Genomic DNA, 15,265 nt, shown 5'->3' with positions numbered 1-15,265 from the left:
CTTGTAGTCTTCTTAATCACCAGTGAGCTCTAGCATACCATTCTGAAGCCACCCTGTCTGCCATGAGCACCCACTTTTGCGCCTAAACCCATTACCTTTGACAGTCTCCAGTTGTGGGTCTGAGAACAGCTGTGCAAGACAGGCAGGGCCACAGGAATGAAGGATGAAGTGCCTCATGACATAGGGGAGGAGAGAACGTGCTCAAAAGCCCGTAGCCTCCCCCTCCCCCTCCCCTCAGCCCCAGATCCCCCTCTCCAGGGCTCATGTTACCTGCCCTCCCCCACAGCTGGCGATTCTCTGCCCCACCATGTGGCCCGGAGTCTCAGCAACCCGCAGCCCTGCCCAGAGAGCCCCTCTCTCCTGTGCACCCACCTTGACGTCCACCAATAGCCCACATGGGCGGCTGGGGGTTAGGGGGACAGAGGTAGAATCTCTGGAAATTTTGCTCACCAAGATCCCAACCGCCAACCTCTGCAGGCCTGAGTGCTAAATGCAGTTTTAAAAGGCTTTGTTGTGAAGGGGGAGGACAGAGCACAGAGGGGCAGAGAAGCCAGGAAAGGCAAGAAAGGGTCCTGAGTTCCAGTCTTCCTCCTCCAGAACTTCCACATCCCTATTTGGAGCTTTGGGACTTCTTTCTCCTCAAAAAAACAACACCAAGATGACCACTCCCCCCCCCTTTGGATTCATTAATCCTTTTAAGAATAAGGCCCTGGGAGCCTCCTGACAGGGCCATATGGTTTCCTTATCTTCCTAATCTCCCAGCACTCACCTTCCATTTGGAATGTTTATCCCAAGATAACGATCAGATTCCACTTAGGGTGATTGAATGGGGGCCTCCTCCAAGGAGTTCCCCCTACTCCCCATTTCAAACGAATGGATGAACCAATCCAATAAGTGAGCCAGGCCAGGTTCCGAGTGTGGACAGGGCTCCTCCCACACTCTCAGCCCCCTCCGTGCTGCCCCAACCCCCTCTCCCACCTGAGCGGCCCCACTGTTAGGTGCTTTCGATAGCAGAGTTCTGTGCACGATTGCCAACCAAAGCATAACTGCCGTCAACAACGACATTCCGAAAGGCAAAGACCTGATACAAGACCCGCGCTTTTCCATACAAGGGTAATACAGGTCACAGAGACAAGCCCACATGCAATTTAATATTTTATAATAGCCACATTAAAAAGTAAAAATGGGGGCACCTCGCTGTCTCTGTCAGTGGAGCATGCGACTCTTGATCTGGGGGTTGGAAGTTTGAGTCCCATGTTGGATGTAGAGATGACTTAAAAATAAAATCCTTTAAAAAAAAAGGTAAAAATGGACAGGTGAAATTAATTTTAAAAATACATGTCATTTCTAAGTATTACTACTTACACAATATTTAACTATTATAATATAACGATACCTTTTATTGAGCCCAAAATTACCATTTTGACATGTAATCCATATAAAAATTACCTGTGAGGTATTTCATGTTTGATTTTTTTTTTTTAAGATTTTATTTATTTATTTGACAGAGATAGAGACAGCCAGCGAGAGAGGGAACACAAGCAGGGGGAGTGGGAGAGGAAGAAGCAGGCTCATAGCGGAGGAGCCTGATGTGGGGCTCGATCCCACAACGCCGGGATCACGCCCTGAGCCGAAGGCAGGCGCCTAACCGCTGTGCCACCCAGGCGCCCCTCATGTTTGATTTTTTGTACTCAGTCTTCAAAATCTGGTGGGTGTATTCTGTTTGCAACATGCATGGATTCAGACTGGCCACATCCCAGTTGCGCGTAGCCTGCTGAGGCCGGTGGTGGACCTATCGCCCGGGGAAGATCCAGCTAGACCGTGCTCAGAAACCTGGGCCAAGGACCATTGTTATGGGCAGCATGACTGTCCCTAGTGAGGTGGCTGCCCGAGAGCCTCGGTGAAAAGATGAGCAACCTATAACTTTGTTCCCAGTCTGAACGGAAAGCCAGACCTCATCGTCCGACCCCTCCTGGCCTTGCCACCCCGCCCCCAGGAAGGAAAATTCACAGAGACGACAATTTTGTTAAACACTGGTAGCAATTGCGATGGATGCTAATTTAATGTGAGTCATTTCACTGGCTAATAAAAGTGTTCATTGATGCTTTTCCTGTAAGCTGTTGAAGGCTGAAGACGGTACCACTGGCATCCAGCGGCCGTGCGGTGGGCTCTGCCGTGCTTGGAAGAGGGGGAGGCCTGGCTGGAGGAGACACAGCCAGATTTGGGTCACCAGTGCCAGCGAGTGCTCCCTGATTCCAGGAAAGGGGAGACACAGTTCGGACATTGACGGGACACACGGGCAGAGCTCCTACTCGTCATTCAGACGCCGTATGTAGATGACGGCTTGTGCCCTGGACAGGGTACCGCAAGAGGCCCGGGCCTGTGTTGAGTGATCTGTGTGTGCGTGCTTGGTTCCTTCTGCCCTGTGAGTCTTCCATGAGTCAATAACGCGCAGGTCTCCTGCGGCAGCAGAGTTGTGCCCAGGGCCTCCCCTGCTCTCAAGATCAAGGTCAATATGATCCAAACAAAGAGAAGGGTGGGAGGGGAGGCCTCTGGCAAAGCAGGAGGATGTTAGAGCGGCAGGTCCTGAGCCCCACATGGAAGAAAGGTGGGGAGCATGTTCCAGGCCCCCACGGGGAGGCCTTCCCAACCACCCTGTGTCAGAGCTGCTCTCTGGCCCTCACTGCTTTCGTTTCCTTCATAGTACCTACAGTCCTTGACAGGCCGTTCTATTTTTCTTTGCCAACCGCTGTCCTCAGTTTTGTTTCTTGCTTCACTCCAGTGCCTAGAAGAGTACCTGTCACTGTCCATCAACATTCGCTGACTGAATACGCAGTGCAAGGAGCTTCTGCCAGAAAACCAGCACAGGCCCGAAAGAGCCGTGAGCTTGGGAACAGCAAGAGGAGGGAAAGGCGCTTGTAGGAAAGGTGGAGAGAGGAATGGGAGCGGGGGCCGAGGGGGAAACGAAGACGCAGAGAGAGGTGGTGGTCTGCGTGTGCGATTCGCCCAGTAATGGGAGACAGAGAAAACTCTGGAAAAGTGGAGGAATGTGATTGCCCCACAAAGGCAGTGAGATTATTTTGTCAGCAACATTTGGATCCCATTGGTGATGAGAGACATGTGGGCCCGGCAAGGAGACAACTGTGGTAGTCAAGACAGGATGTGAATAAGACATAAAGAAGTGTTTCATCAGTGCGGATGGAAAAGAACCAGGGCTGCGGTAGCCAAGTCAAGGAGTAGGAAGGGTCGGCCCCAGCGTTGCCGTGCGCTGCCTCTCATGCACCCTCGGTACGCTCCACACGCGTGTGCACACTCACACACACGCACAGGTGGCCCACGGGGAGTGTTCACGCGCAGGCCCCCGGCCCACATTCTAGCTAACCACAAACCCCGCTTTCTGCTTCCGTCTCTGGTCTTTGTCTTCTGTTTGCTTCTTCCCATGGCCGCCAAGGCAGCAGCCCTGTGGGCAAGGAGAAGGGCAGGACCGAGAAACTCGGGAGGAGGCAGTGTTTTCTCCATCAACAAAGTTTGCTTCTGGCTAGGTTGGGAGGAGGAGGGCTTGAAGAAGGTCGCAAGATCCCTGGGACAGAAAGGCAAGAAGAGCCCCAGCAAAGGAAGGCCTGGAAGAGGGGAGAAATCCTCCTTTGAACATGGCCAGGGAGGGCAACTGCTCACGGACATCCACCACACGTTCCCACATGTGTGGGCCACGTGAAGGGTCTGAAATGGAGACTGGAACCCGGAGGAGGCGAACGGCTTCTCGTTAGGAGTGGGTGGGGACGCGCTCGGGGATCCAGCTGAAACAAGACTTTATTTTTAAAGAGCCTTGGATTGATGTCTCTGCTAGCCTAAATATAACTGAGCAGACAACTTCTTCCCAGCCGGGCCAGGCCTCCGAGCAAGCTTCAAGACCCTGTGTTTAAAAAGAAAAAAAGGGAGAGAGCGCGAGGGGAATCCACAGATGCAAGAGGTCACACCGCCAGCCCCGTGAGTGTGTTGGGAGGAGGAAGATGGATGAGCTGGTCCTGCACACGCTGCAACAGCCCTCCCCTCCACCCCCCTCCCGCAGCCTCAAGGAAGAAAGACGGAAGCTTCTGAGAGGAGGGGGAGGGGGCTCTGGCGGGCCCAGGGTGACAGTGGGGACCCGGGCCTGTGCTCAGGGAGCCGTCAGTCCAGTGGGAAGGAGCACACACGCCTGCAGTGCAGGGCAGTGACTGTGGGCCCTGGGTGACACACAGGCAGACAGCGGTGGGCATTCCTCGGTCAGTATGGCTGGATGACCCAGAAAGTCCATCTCGGAGAAGGAAGGATTCTAAACGAGGGATTTTGACAAAGACAGAGAGAAAACATGAGCGTGGGCAGGATACATTTGGGCAGCTCTGGGCATTCCCATTTCACATGAATGTGAGAACGGGAGAGGGAGCAGGCAGGTGGCTTGAGGTCTCTGTGCCTCTTCCAGAAGCTTGTCCTTGCATCTGTAAATGAGGAGGAGTCGCTGAAGATTTGGGGGCGAGGTAGGGACACGACCTAGATGGACTGAAGGAAGATTGGGTTACCAGTGGGATAGAGGGTAGAGTGGAAAGAGGAGGCTCCTGGGGCAGGGAGAGCCCAGGAACATGGAGGTCAGTGAGGAATCTTCGTGGAGGCGTGCGAGCTCCTGCAACTGCCTCCCCAGCCTGAGATCCACGCTGGAAGTTCACTTCTTGCTCCCATAACGCCAACTTGTGGGGCTCTGCTCCGACAGTAATTCCAGGATCCTGACTGAGGGAGGCTCTGGGGCTCACCCTTCAGCAGACATCCACCTGGCCCAGGGGAATGTGGAGGGAATGTGGGTGGTTTTTATGAGCCAGACATTCCATCGGCCAGACCTCAGCCACTGGACCCCACCCACAGGCAGGGGGTCTGGACGGGTCGGCCCAGCTGGCCATGTGTCTCTGGGGGCATGACGATCTGGTGGTCATCTCTGCCACAGGACAGGGACCGAGATCTGAAGGAGGGCGTTGGCAACAGAAATATAAAGCAGAAGCAAGGAGAGTGTCCGCATTGAGGAGTTAGGAGGAGGAGGAGCCAAAGAAGGAAAGTAAAAGGAGGCAGTTTGGGAAAGACAGAGAATCGGTTCGTACGGCAGAGACTTCAAGGAAGGGGGACTGAGTACGAGCCCTTCAATTCGAGTCCCGCCAGGCCCCGGGAGAGGTGGGGCTGAGCCAGCTTTCAAGGCTTGGGGAAGTAATCAACAACTCCCTACCACCTTCCGTAAGCACATCCCATGACCCCCGGGTAGGGCTTTATCTTTACCTAACAACTCTCTGTGGAGCAGCAGCAAGATTATGGGTTTGAAGTCAGAAGATCTGGGTTCGAATTCAGCCGTAGCCGCCTTCGCCTTGAGCAAATGTAACCTCTCTGAGCTTCAGTTTCCCCGTCTATGAAATGGGTGAATGGGTACCTACTTTCCAAGTTTGTTAAGTAATCCGATTTGTAAAGATCCTCGCCTGGTGTCCCTATTTGGTCATTCGTGCCGCAAACATTTATTGTGCACGTACTGAGGGCCAGGCACCTTATTGGGTGTTGAATATCCAAAGGACCCAAACAAGACTCCTGCCCCCAAGAAACTTAAACGCCGGAAGGTGACAGCCACACCCGCGGATCCTAAACTACAGCGTCGTACATGCAGGGATCGAGGTATTCCCAGGAGCAAAGGAGCAGTAAAGAACGGCAGCACCGCGTGTGCGGGAGCAGGTGCTGGGACGCGGGTGAGGCGGGAATCTCCAAGTTCAGTGTCTCTACCATAAAACTGAGGCAGAACGGGCGGGCGATACGGTGGGCAGTGTCAGCAGGACCCTGAGCGTGGGGACCAGCCGGCGTGGTAACAGGCTCTTCTGTGCATGCTGATGAGCTCATCCTGGTGGCCACTTGCCTGGGAGGCTTCGGCAGAGACGGCCAGAGGCAAGGAAGCCCAAGACGCAGTTCACTACAAGATGCTCAAGGTCTGCAGAGGACAGTGGTAGTGACAATGACAACACCTGTTACCATGCAGTGCCCCACGTGCCAGCCAAGTGCTAAGGGCTTTACAGGAATTTCTTTATTTTTTACACCCATTTAATAAATGAGGGAACTGAGACTGAGAGAGGGGAGTCAACAGCCAAAGGCCACACAACTAGGAAGAGGTAGAGCTGGGGTTTTAATGCAAAGCCAGAGGCCCTAACCATTTCGCCAATTCAGAACTATCGAGAGGTTGAGGATTCCTGCCTCCCACCGCTGGGACGGCGGTGCCTGCTCCGGCCGCCGAGACCAGAGCAAAGCAGGTCTGGGGGGAACACAGGGAGTTCTGTTCGGGAAATGGTGGGTCTGAGGCTCCTGGAAGGGCACCAGATAGAAGCGTCCAGCAGAAGTGAGCTGGATATGTGTGGCCGCCGTGGCTCTGAATGACGGCCACCGTCATGGTGAACTCGGCCCTGGGTACCACGGAGAAGGGGAGCCCAGAGGAGGAGGGAAGCAGCAAAGGAATAGCAGTTAAACCAGATCCCTATAAAATAAGCAAGTACTTTAGTCAGGCCACTCTGGTTCGTCATGTGAAGTGGGAGGTGAAGAAACGGTCGCAGGTGGACGGGGGAGTCTCTCCCCTCCCCTGCCTCCACAGGCACACCTCGGAGATACCGCCGGTTCGGTTCCAGACCACTGCAGTAAAGCAAGTCGAATGTTTGGTTTCCCAGAGCGTAGAAAGTTGTATCTACACTGTCCCCTAGTCTATGAGATGTGCAATGCTACCGTGTCTTTCAAAAAAGGTATATACCTTCATTAAAAATGCGTCGTGGCTAAAAGATGCTAACCGTCATCAGTGAGTCCGAGTCTGCTCGCCGGTGGAAGGTCTCGCCGCGATGTCGATGGCAGCTGACCCTGGGGTGGCTGTGGCCGTTTCCTAAACAAGGCCGCGAGGGCGCTCACCAGCTCAGCTGACTCTTGCTCTCACGAGCGATTTCTCCGTAGCATGCCACGCTGAGGGCGCTGTACTTCCTCCAAAATTGGCGGCAATCCTCTCGAACCCTGCGGCTGCCTTACGGACTACATTTATGTCATATTCTAAACCCTCTGAGGCCAGTTCAACAGTCTTGACAGCACCGTCCCCAGGAGTCGGTCCACATCGAGAACCCACGTTCTTTGCTCGTCAGGAAGCTTCTCCCCATCTGTTCCAGTTTGATCACGAGATCGCAGCAGTTCAGGCCCACTTCTCATTCTAGCTCTCCGGCTATTTCCACCACATCTGTAGTTACTTCCTGCACTGGAGTCTTGAAACTTCCGTCTGTAAAGAGCACGGTATCTGCAAAGCCCAATAAAGTGAAGCGCCGTAAAATGAGGTCGGCCCGTATCACTTCCTTTTGTCCTCCTCGTCTGCGGAAGGGGCAGACGTGTTCAGAACACAGAACTCACGGAAAACACCATTAACGCTAAACACATGCCAGGAAAGAAACCAGCCCAGCCCTGTGTCTTCCCCTTTTCTGGAAGGTCTGGGAGGGTCACCCACCCCTCCCCAAGGCCGTGCCTCAAACACAACAGCTTCAGGTCCCAGCTGCAGAAATACGGGTTCCCCAGGGGAGAGGAACTGAGATGGAAAGGGGGCCGGGCCTCTCTGGATGAGAGAAGGTGCTGGAATCAGTAAGCCAGCGTCTCTCAGCTTCCATGTTGGACTTGGCCTCTCCCTCTCCCGGGGTGGGTCCCCAGCCTTTCCCCAGAGCTGCCTACTCTTTGTTATGGGGGCACTCTGACACCTGTCTGCCTCCGTCTGTTCCCTCCTCCTCTGTCCCGTGGCTCCCCCTCCTCCCTGCCTCTTCCTGGGCCTGGCTTTAGGCTTGCCCTGGCCATCGTGGCATCCTCACTCATGCAACAAGAATTTACCTGTTCATCGTAATGCATGCAGTGAGCGCCTACCGGGTGCTCAGACATGAAGGTTGCCCCAAGGTCTTTGGGAGGGGGAGGGAGGGTTGTGCAGGGCCGTGTGTCTACCCCACCTCTGGAGCCAGGCCACTGTCCGAGACCCTTGATGTAAAGCCTGTTCCTGGTCACGTGGCTACAGGACCTACCCTCTTTCGGCCACTTCTCTGCCCTCCCCGGCCCCGTGAAAACCCCCGGAATCCTTCTCTGTGAGAAAATCTAAGGGCCATCTGCAGCACACCTCTGAGGCCTGGAGGGCCTCCGGAAACAGGGGTCCCTCCTACCTTCTGAAGCCCACAGACCACCCTAAGAGTTGTCCTCCTTCAGGAGTCACGCCCTGGAGAGGAGGGATAGGTTGAAGGGCTGCCTCCAGGATATTTCCCAGCTCCCCTCAGGGATCGGTCCTTCAGACCCTCCGAGCTGTGTCATCAAGCTCGGCAGTGTAGGTTTTGTTAGACCCCGAGTCGGTGTCATTCTGTTTTATTTTATTTTTCTTAATTGGTTTTACCGACCACCTCCCCCCACAAAAAAAGGTTTTATGTGCTCATGCTAGGGAATTAGTCAAAACAGAACCATACAGACAAGAGAATAAAAATAACCCGTCATGTCAGCGCGTAGGGAGGGCCGCTGTTGACATGTTGTGTTCCTCTCCTGACCGTATTGTTTTATGGACTTGGGAGCATAGCTTTGACCTCACTTGTTTTGTTTTAAAAAATTTTTTTTTACTGTGGTAAAAGTTGCTAAAAGTTACCATCGAAACCATTTTTAAGTGTGCAATTGGGTGACATTAAGTGCATTCACGGTGTCGTGCGACGATCACCGACGTCCGTCTCCAGAACTCTTGGTCATCTGGCAAAACTGAAACTGTCCCCGTTAAACGCGAACTCCCCGTCCCCTCCCCTGCCCCTGGCAGCCTCCCTTCTACTGTCTGTCTCTAGGATTCTGAGCAGTCTCAGTATCTCCTGAACGTGGAATCACACAGTACTTGTGTTTTGGTGACTGCCTTATGTCACTCAGCATCATGTCCTCAAGGGTCATCGTGTTACAGCCTGTGTCAGCATCGCTTTCCTTTTCAAGCCTCAGTAATATTCCACTGTGGGCAGATGCCACATCTTGCTTATCCATTCACCCCTCAGTAGGCCCTTGCCCTGCTTTCGTGTTCCAGCTGCTGTGAATAACGCTGCTTAAACATGAGTGGACAATCTCCTTGAGACCCTGCTTTCACTTCTTCTGGGGATATACCCGGAAGTGAAGTGGCTGGATCCCATGGTAATTCTATTTCTAATTGTTTATGGAGCTGCTCGACGGTCTCCTACCCCGGCTGTACTGATTGGCGTTCCCACCAGCCACGCCCAGAGTTCTAATTTCTTCTCTACATCCTTCCCAATGCTTGTTAATTTCTGGGGGGTTTTGATAGTAGCCTCCTAATGGGTGTGGGACCCCGGCTTGTTTTTTTAAGTTCACCTTCTATTGCAAGTATTAGCATTAAAAACTTTGGACACAGACCCCTTTCTCATTTTCCTATTACTGGAAATTTAGGATTTTTGTCTTTCAGTATTTTTGCTGTTATAAATAAAATTGCAACAAAGATTTGTGCATAAATCTTTGCTACACTTTAGAGTATTTCCGTAAGCAAGGATCGACAGGGAAAGTACAGGAATCCCAAATTAAATTCAGATTCACAATGGATAATTTTATAGTATAAGTTGCCCAAATATTGCCAGAAACAAACTTATCTTTAAAAAGTATCCGTTATATGCCTGAAATTCAAATTTAACTGGGTATCTTGTATATTTTGCTAGATTGTTAAATCAAGCAACTTACCGTAGATAGAATTTCCAGGAGTGGGATTAATGGATCAAAGTTGATAAGCATTTTCAAGGTTCTGGACGCCTATGGCCAAAGGTCTTTTCAGTAAAACACTGCCAGTGTCCTCTCCCTCAAGAGTGAACGAAAATGCCTGTTTCCTTACAAAAGTGGCAGCTTTGTGTTATTTCAACAACATGGATGGAACTAGAGGGTATTATGCTAAGCAAAATAAGTCAGTCGGAGAAAGACAAATATCCTATGATTTCATTCATGTGTGGAATTTAAGAAACCAAACAGATGAACGTAGGGGAAGGGAAGGAAAAATAAAATAAGATAAAAACAGAGAGCGAGGCCAACCATGAGACTCTTAACTACAGAGAACAAACTGAGGGCTGCTGGAGGGGAAGTGGATGGGGGGATGGGGTAACTGGGTGATGGGGCGTTAAGGAGGGCACGTGATGGAATGAGCACTGGGTGTTATACCACTAAATTCTACTCCTGAAACCCATACTACACTGTATGTCAACTAACTTGAATTTAAATTTAAAAAATTAAATAATAAATATTAAAATAATATATTTTTTAAAAGAAAAGAAAAAAGAAATAAACAAAACTTTGCTTCTCTGATCAATAAAAAATGATCATTCAAAAAGTTTTGATCATCAATGAAACTGACCCTTCATTTCCAAAGGCTGGTCTTTAACGCTTCCTTTCATGTTAACTCCGTGCTCCTGACTTGGCTTTTATTTCTGTTTTTCTTGTCAAACTGCATGGACTCTTCCAAGAGAATAACCTTATGTGTTTCCCATTTTGCTGCAAATATTTCTCCCCGTTTGTTGTTTGCTTTTTTAATTAAGTTTCTATTATTTTCCAAAGTAAAAGCATGTAAACATTACATGTAATCAAATTCCCAGTTCTTTCATGCGTCTTTTTTGCCCTGGCCTACAGTCCCTCCTCATCTGGAGATTAGATGTATCTATCCACCTGCATTTCCTTCCAGATACCTGTATGGGTTCTTTTTATTGTTTTTTGCATTTAACTCTCTAAACCATATGGAGTTTATTCAGAAACAATGAGCAATGAGCTTCTGAATCCGTTTTTCTCTCAAATCTTTAATTTGTCTCAGCTCTATTTGCTGAATAAAGTCCTTCCCTTTTCAGCGATTTGTGGTCTCTCTTCGTTTACACAAGGCAAAATCCATTTTCTCCTAAAAGTGGCTTTATTTATGTCATTTAATCATTCATGCAGTCAACAAATATTTATTGAGTATCTTCTGTAGGTCAGATGTATTTTGAAGATTTCTTCCAACATTAAAATTCTAAATATAAAGGAACGTCTATCTGTGGATTCTCAAAGCATTGGAGGATGTTGACATAATTTGCTTTTCTTATTGCTATTTACTCACGTATCTTCCATTAATCTATTTTACTGTAGCTTCCTTTTATTCCTCTCCTTTCCAAGAGTTTTACCTCCTGTTGCCATATCGCGTGTTACTGCATGGGAAGAAACTTCAAAATGATTGTTACGGAATAAAAACTACATCGTAAAAGTAATAGCTAGCATCTGTATTTTATCTTTGCATTTAAGGAGAACGCATCTAATGTTGCACCATTAAGAATAGCTTTGGCTTTTTATTTAAGATAGAAAAAAGTAGGGCACCTGGGTAGCGCAGTCGTTAAAGCGTCTGCCTTCGGCTCAGGGCGTGATCCCGGCGTTCCGGGATCGAGTCCCACATCGGGCTCATCCGCTAGGAGCCTGCTTCTTCCTCTCTCACTCGCCTGCTGTGTTCCCTCTCTCGCTGGCTGTCTCTCTGTCACATAAATAAATAAAATCTCTTTAAAAAAAAAAAAAAGATAAAAAAAAGTATTTTCATGTTAACAAAGTAATTGTCTCTTCTTATTACCCTAAGAGGTTTTGTTTTTTTTTTAAAGGAAAAGTTAAGAGTGATTAATTAATTTTATTAAAAGTATTTTGTAGGAGTGCCTGTCTCTCTTGATCTCAAGGTTGTAGGTTTGAGCCCCATATTGGGTGTGGAGATTACTTTAAAGAATAAATAAAACCTTTAGAAAAAGAAGAATATTGTATCATTTTTTTCTTTGCGAGTTTTCAATTGTGAAGTACAAATACTGCTCGCCCAGTGGGATTGCATAAAGCAGAATTAGGGTGAATTTACCCAATCCCCATCACATTATATCATATAGTGTTTTTGTGAACAGCAACTGTGAACTTGAACTGTGTGTTAAGGTCGATTGCACATGCCTATTTAAGAAAAATGTAGACCCACAAATATATGTGTGTGTGTGTGTGTGAGTGTGTGTGTTGCGTTTTACAATGTACGTGTTATAGAAAAAAAATTTATATAGACATTCTAATCCTTTTCACTTACCCCAATAAATCAGCTTGCACATATCCTACTTCAGAGACCGGTCATATAACAGATGAGTGTTAGTAAGATACCCACGGGTTCATTCTCCGCCGGGCGTATCCAGGCCTCTGTGGAACAGCTGCGCGTTCGTTCTGATCGGTCACCAAGGATTTCAAATAACGCATGGGAATTTGAATATGCACCCTTCAAAATGCGCTCTGAAGCTTGAAGAAGAGTTTTTAAACTCTCAAGATCCAGCTCGAACATGGCAAAAACACTCCTGTGCAGCGCGCACGTACACAGTGAGGAAAGAGCAAGACCTTGGGCAAGTCATGTGGCCCCTTCGGGACTCAGTTTCCTCATCACTAAAATGACAGGGTTGGTCCTGATGACCGCCAAGTCCCTTCCCGCCCTGACGTCTTGTAACAGTGATGACCCCGGGGAGGTTTCGGGTGAGAGAGAGGCAGACCCGCGAGGCAGCCCGCAGGACAGCTCTGTCACTAGGAAATGAAGCAGAGTGGGTCTAGGGTGGATGGCGGGGCACTACCGTCAATTCCGGCCACCCCCGGGGGCGACCGTGGCACCAAAGCAGCGGAACACGAAGGATTTGGGAATCTTTAGGAGGGATGAGAGAAGGACAACCTAAGGATGAAAGCCTTGGCAAATGGGTCCTCTGGGGGAACGTCAGATGGGGAGTTGCTCAGGTTGGAGAAGCGCGTATTAAGATGGGTCTAGCCTCAAGCTCCTGGCGCGCAAGCCAGTGTTTTAAAGAGATTGCAGGAGTCTTACACGAAGCTCTGCTTGTTGCAGAGACCGCAGGTCATAGAAATCACAGGCAGAAGCACCAGCGTAACCAGACTCCTGAGAACAGTCAGGCTGTGAGGAACTCACACGCCTCTCTCTTCGTGGCTCTGTGTTCTGTTTGCTCTCGGGAGCCATGCCCTCCATTCCTACACCCACTTCCCACTTTACTGAAGTGCGATCAGCTTCCGCACAAACGTCAGGGTCCCCACTCCACCGCTACACTTTCACCCCAGTGTCCATGGCCAATTGGCCGTCTTTCCATTTTCGATCCTAGATTCTCCTGAAAGGAGTTCTTTACCTCAGCTCATCCTTGTGAGCCAGGCCACCCCAGTCATCGGTCATCATTGGTGAGTCACCAGTAAGTGGTCACCCTTAGGTCAGGTGCCCACCCTCGGTCCAGTCACGTGAGTGGGGGAGATGAGGCATGTGCTCCAGAGCGCGGCTGCTGAGGATAAATTTCCTCAGATCTGCGTGTGGGAAGAGTGGCCGTGAGGAACCTCTTCAGCAAAAAGACCAGCTGTCTTTCAATCTGATGCTGATATGAGAGCAGAATAAGCCTGACCCCAAGCTCTTATGCAGGAGTCAGGACTAGCACTTCTGATGAAAGAATGTGAGACTTGCTGACAGGGCTGCCTTGAGGCGGTGGCCTGGCTGCAGGGCCTCTGAGAGTCACCTCTTGGCCTGTTGGCCTATGAGAATATTAAGTCACTTTCCCTGCTGGAGCCTAATGTCTCTCAGGAATGTCCAGTCTTTGCTGATGGGAAATCAGCTATTTGAGGACTTTATAAAGCACCAAATCTAATTAACCACAGAAAGAGTTTCACTGCTTAACCAGAAGATGCCAGAAACAACCCAAGGACCTTTAGGCCCTCCCAGGCTGGCTTGGCCTGTTTTCAGCCCTTTTGAATATCTAGTTTCTTCTTGCTCTCCTGAACCAATGCACAACCCAATACCTATGAGTCACTATCCTCCCGTCCTTTTTGTGTTTAAGATTTTATTTATTTATTTATTTAGTTAGTTAGTTAGTTAGTTAGTTAGTTAGTTATTGGAGAAAGAGAGAGTTGAGTGCATGTGAGCAGAGAGTGGGGAAGGGGCAGAGAGAGAGAAGGAGAGAATCTCAAGCAGACTCAAAGCTTGACCTGTGGCTCAATCTCATAACCCTGAGATTGTGACCTGAGCCATTAATGAGCAAGTGGCCAGGGTCTTTGTTTATGGTCTCTTTCTTGCACCAGGTTTAATCACTCTACCAACCTCATACACAGGTAGGCAAAAAACTCACTTACCTCAAATGCAAGGGCCTTGGGAATGTGGACTGCTAACAAAGTAAGACTTCATCTACCCAAAACACAACTCCCCAAACACCTCACTGGCTAAAATCGGCCCAGAACCTGGAGAGAAGCCAAGTGACGTCTAAGCAGCTGAAATTATCTTCATGGGCTCATATTGGCTTATTTAAAGTAGCACATAATTCAAAGCAACTGTCCCCAGAGAGCGAGATGAACTATTACCCTCTAAGGAAGACTGGATGAATCCAAGAGGAAGAGAAAAGGCTAAGTTCCTCACTCAAGATCTATTTACTTTTTCTTGACACAGAATTTTAACGAGTTTGCATATCTGGTTTCTCAACCCGGAACGGACTAAAAGAAGCTGGGTCGTGAGGTCACTAAAGGTAAAATGGCATGTTTCCTGATAAAAAGTAGACTGAGGAACCCCAAAAGCACAACAAAGTGAACCCACTTAGAATAGAAACAAATGACCACACCTATGTCAAAGGTTTGGGCACTGCGACAATAGCACCGTGACGAAAGCCAACCAAAATGACCCTAGGCAGAACGAAAGTGTTAAATTCAAATCAGTAGATTCTACCCTAAAAACTGGAAAGGATGTAACTTTTTTTAAAGAAAGATTTCCTCCAAAATGATTGATTTTTTAAATGTGATATTTCAAAAGGCAAACCGATAGCTCTCTGGCAAGCCCCACTCTCCACAATGACGGTTTTCACTTTGGTTAATGGAGGTTTCACGATAGCGCCATTGGAACCCTCTAGCCTTTCCCCCGAAAGGACATCGGGGCACGTAGTCAGCCCAGGAAATGCTGTTACTTTGACTTAGATGCTATTTGGAATAAACCAACGGGGGCTTAAGGAGGTTTTACTGTATTTGGTTTGCAGGCTTTGCTTGGCACCATCTCTTTAAAAGGCTGCCTGCCTTTGAACTAATCCTCTATTTATAATCCAGCTGGAGAAAGGCCTCAGCAATATATACAAATTCCTAGGATTTACAGACTCCTGCTCACGTACTCCCGAGCCCCCTTGCAGAGCCCCTGCCTCGGCCCTTCCTTCTCCAGAAAGCACCCAGCATC

General features: G+C 49.2%; 1 long non-coding RNA gene across 1 annotated transcript; it reads right to left on the bottom strand.

The window, feature by feature from the left end:
- Nucleotides 1–2,039: 2,039 nt before the first annotated feature.
- LOC103671731 lies at nucleotides 2,040–7,367 on the bottom strand. The gene is made up of 2 exons (XR_571040.1): nucleotides 6,791–7,367; nucleotides 2,040–4,536 (listed from the first exon to the last, which is right to left on the bottom strand). It is a non-coding gene; the product is annotated as an uncharacterized LOC103671731 (long non-coding RNA).
- Between the last annotated feature and the right edge of the window lie 7,898 nt (nucleotides 7,368–15,265).

The sequence above is a fragment of the Ursus maritimus genome, unplaced genomic scaffold (assembly GCF_017311325.1).
Source record: "Ursus maritimus isolate PB19 unplaced genomic scaffold, ASM1731132v1 scaffold_25, whole genome shotgun sequence".
NCBI lineage: Eukaryota > Metazoa > Chordata > Mammalia > Carnivora > Ursidae > Ursus > Ursus maritimus.
Note: the sequence above shows the minus strand (reverse complement) of the source record. Positions and strands in the feature narration are given on the sequence as shown.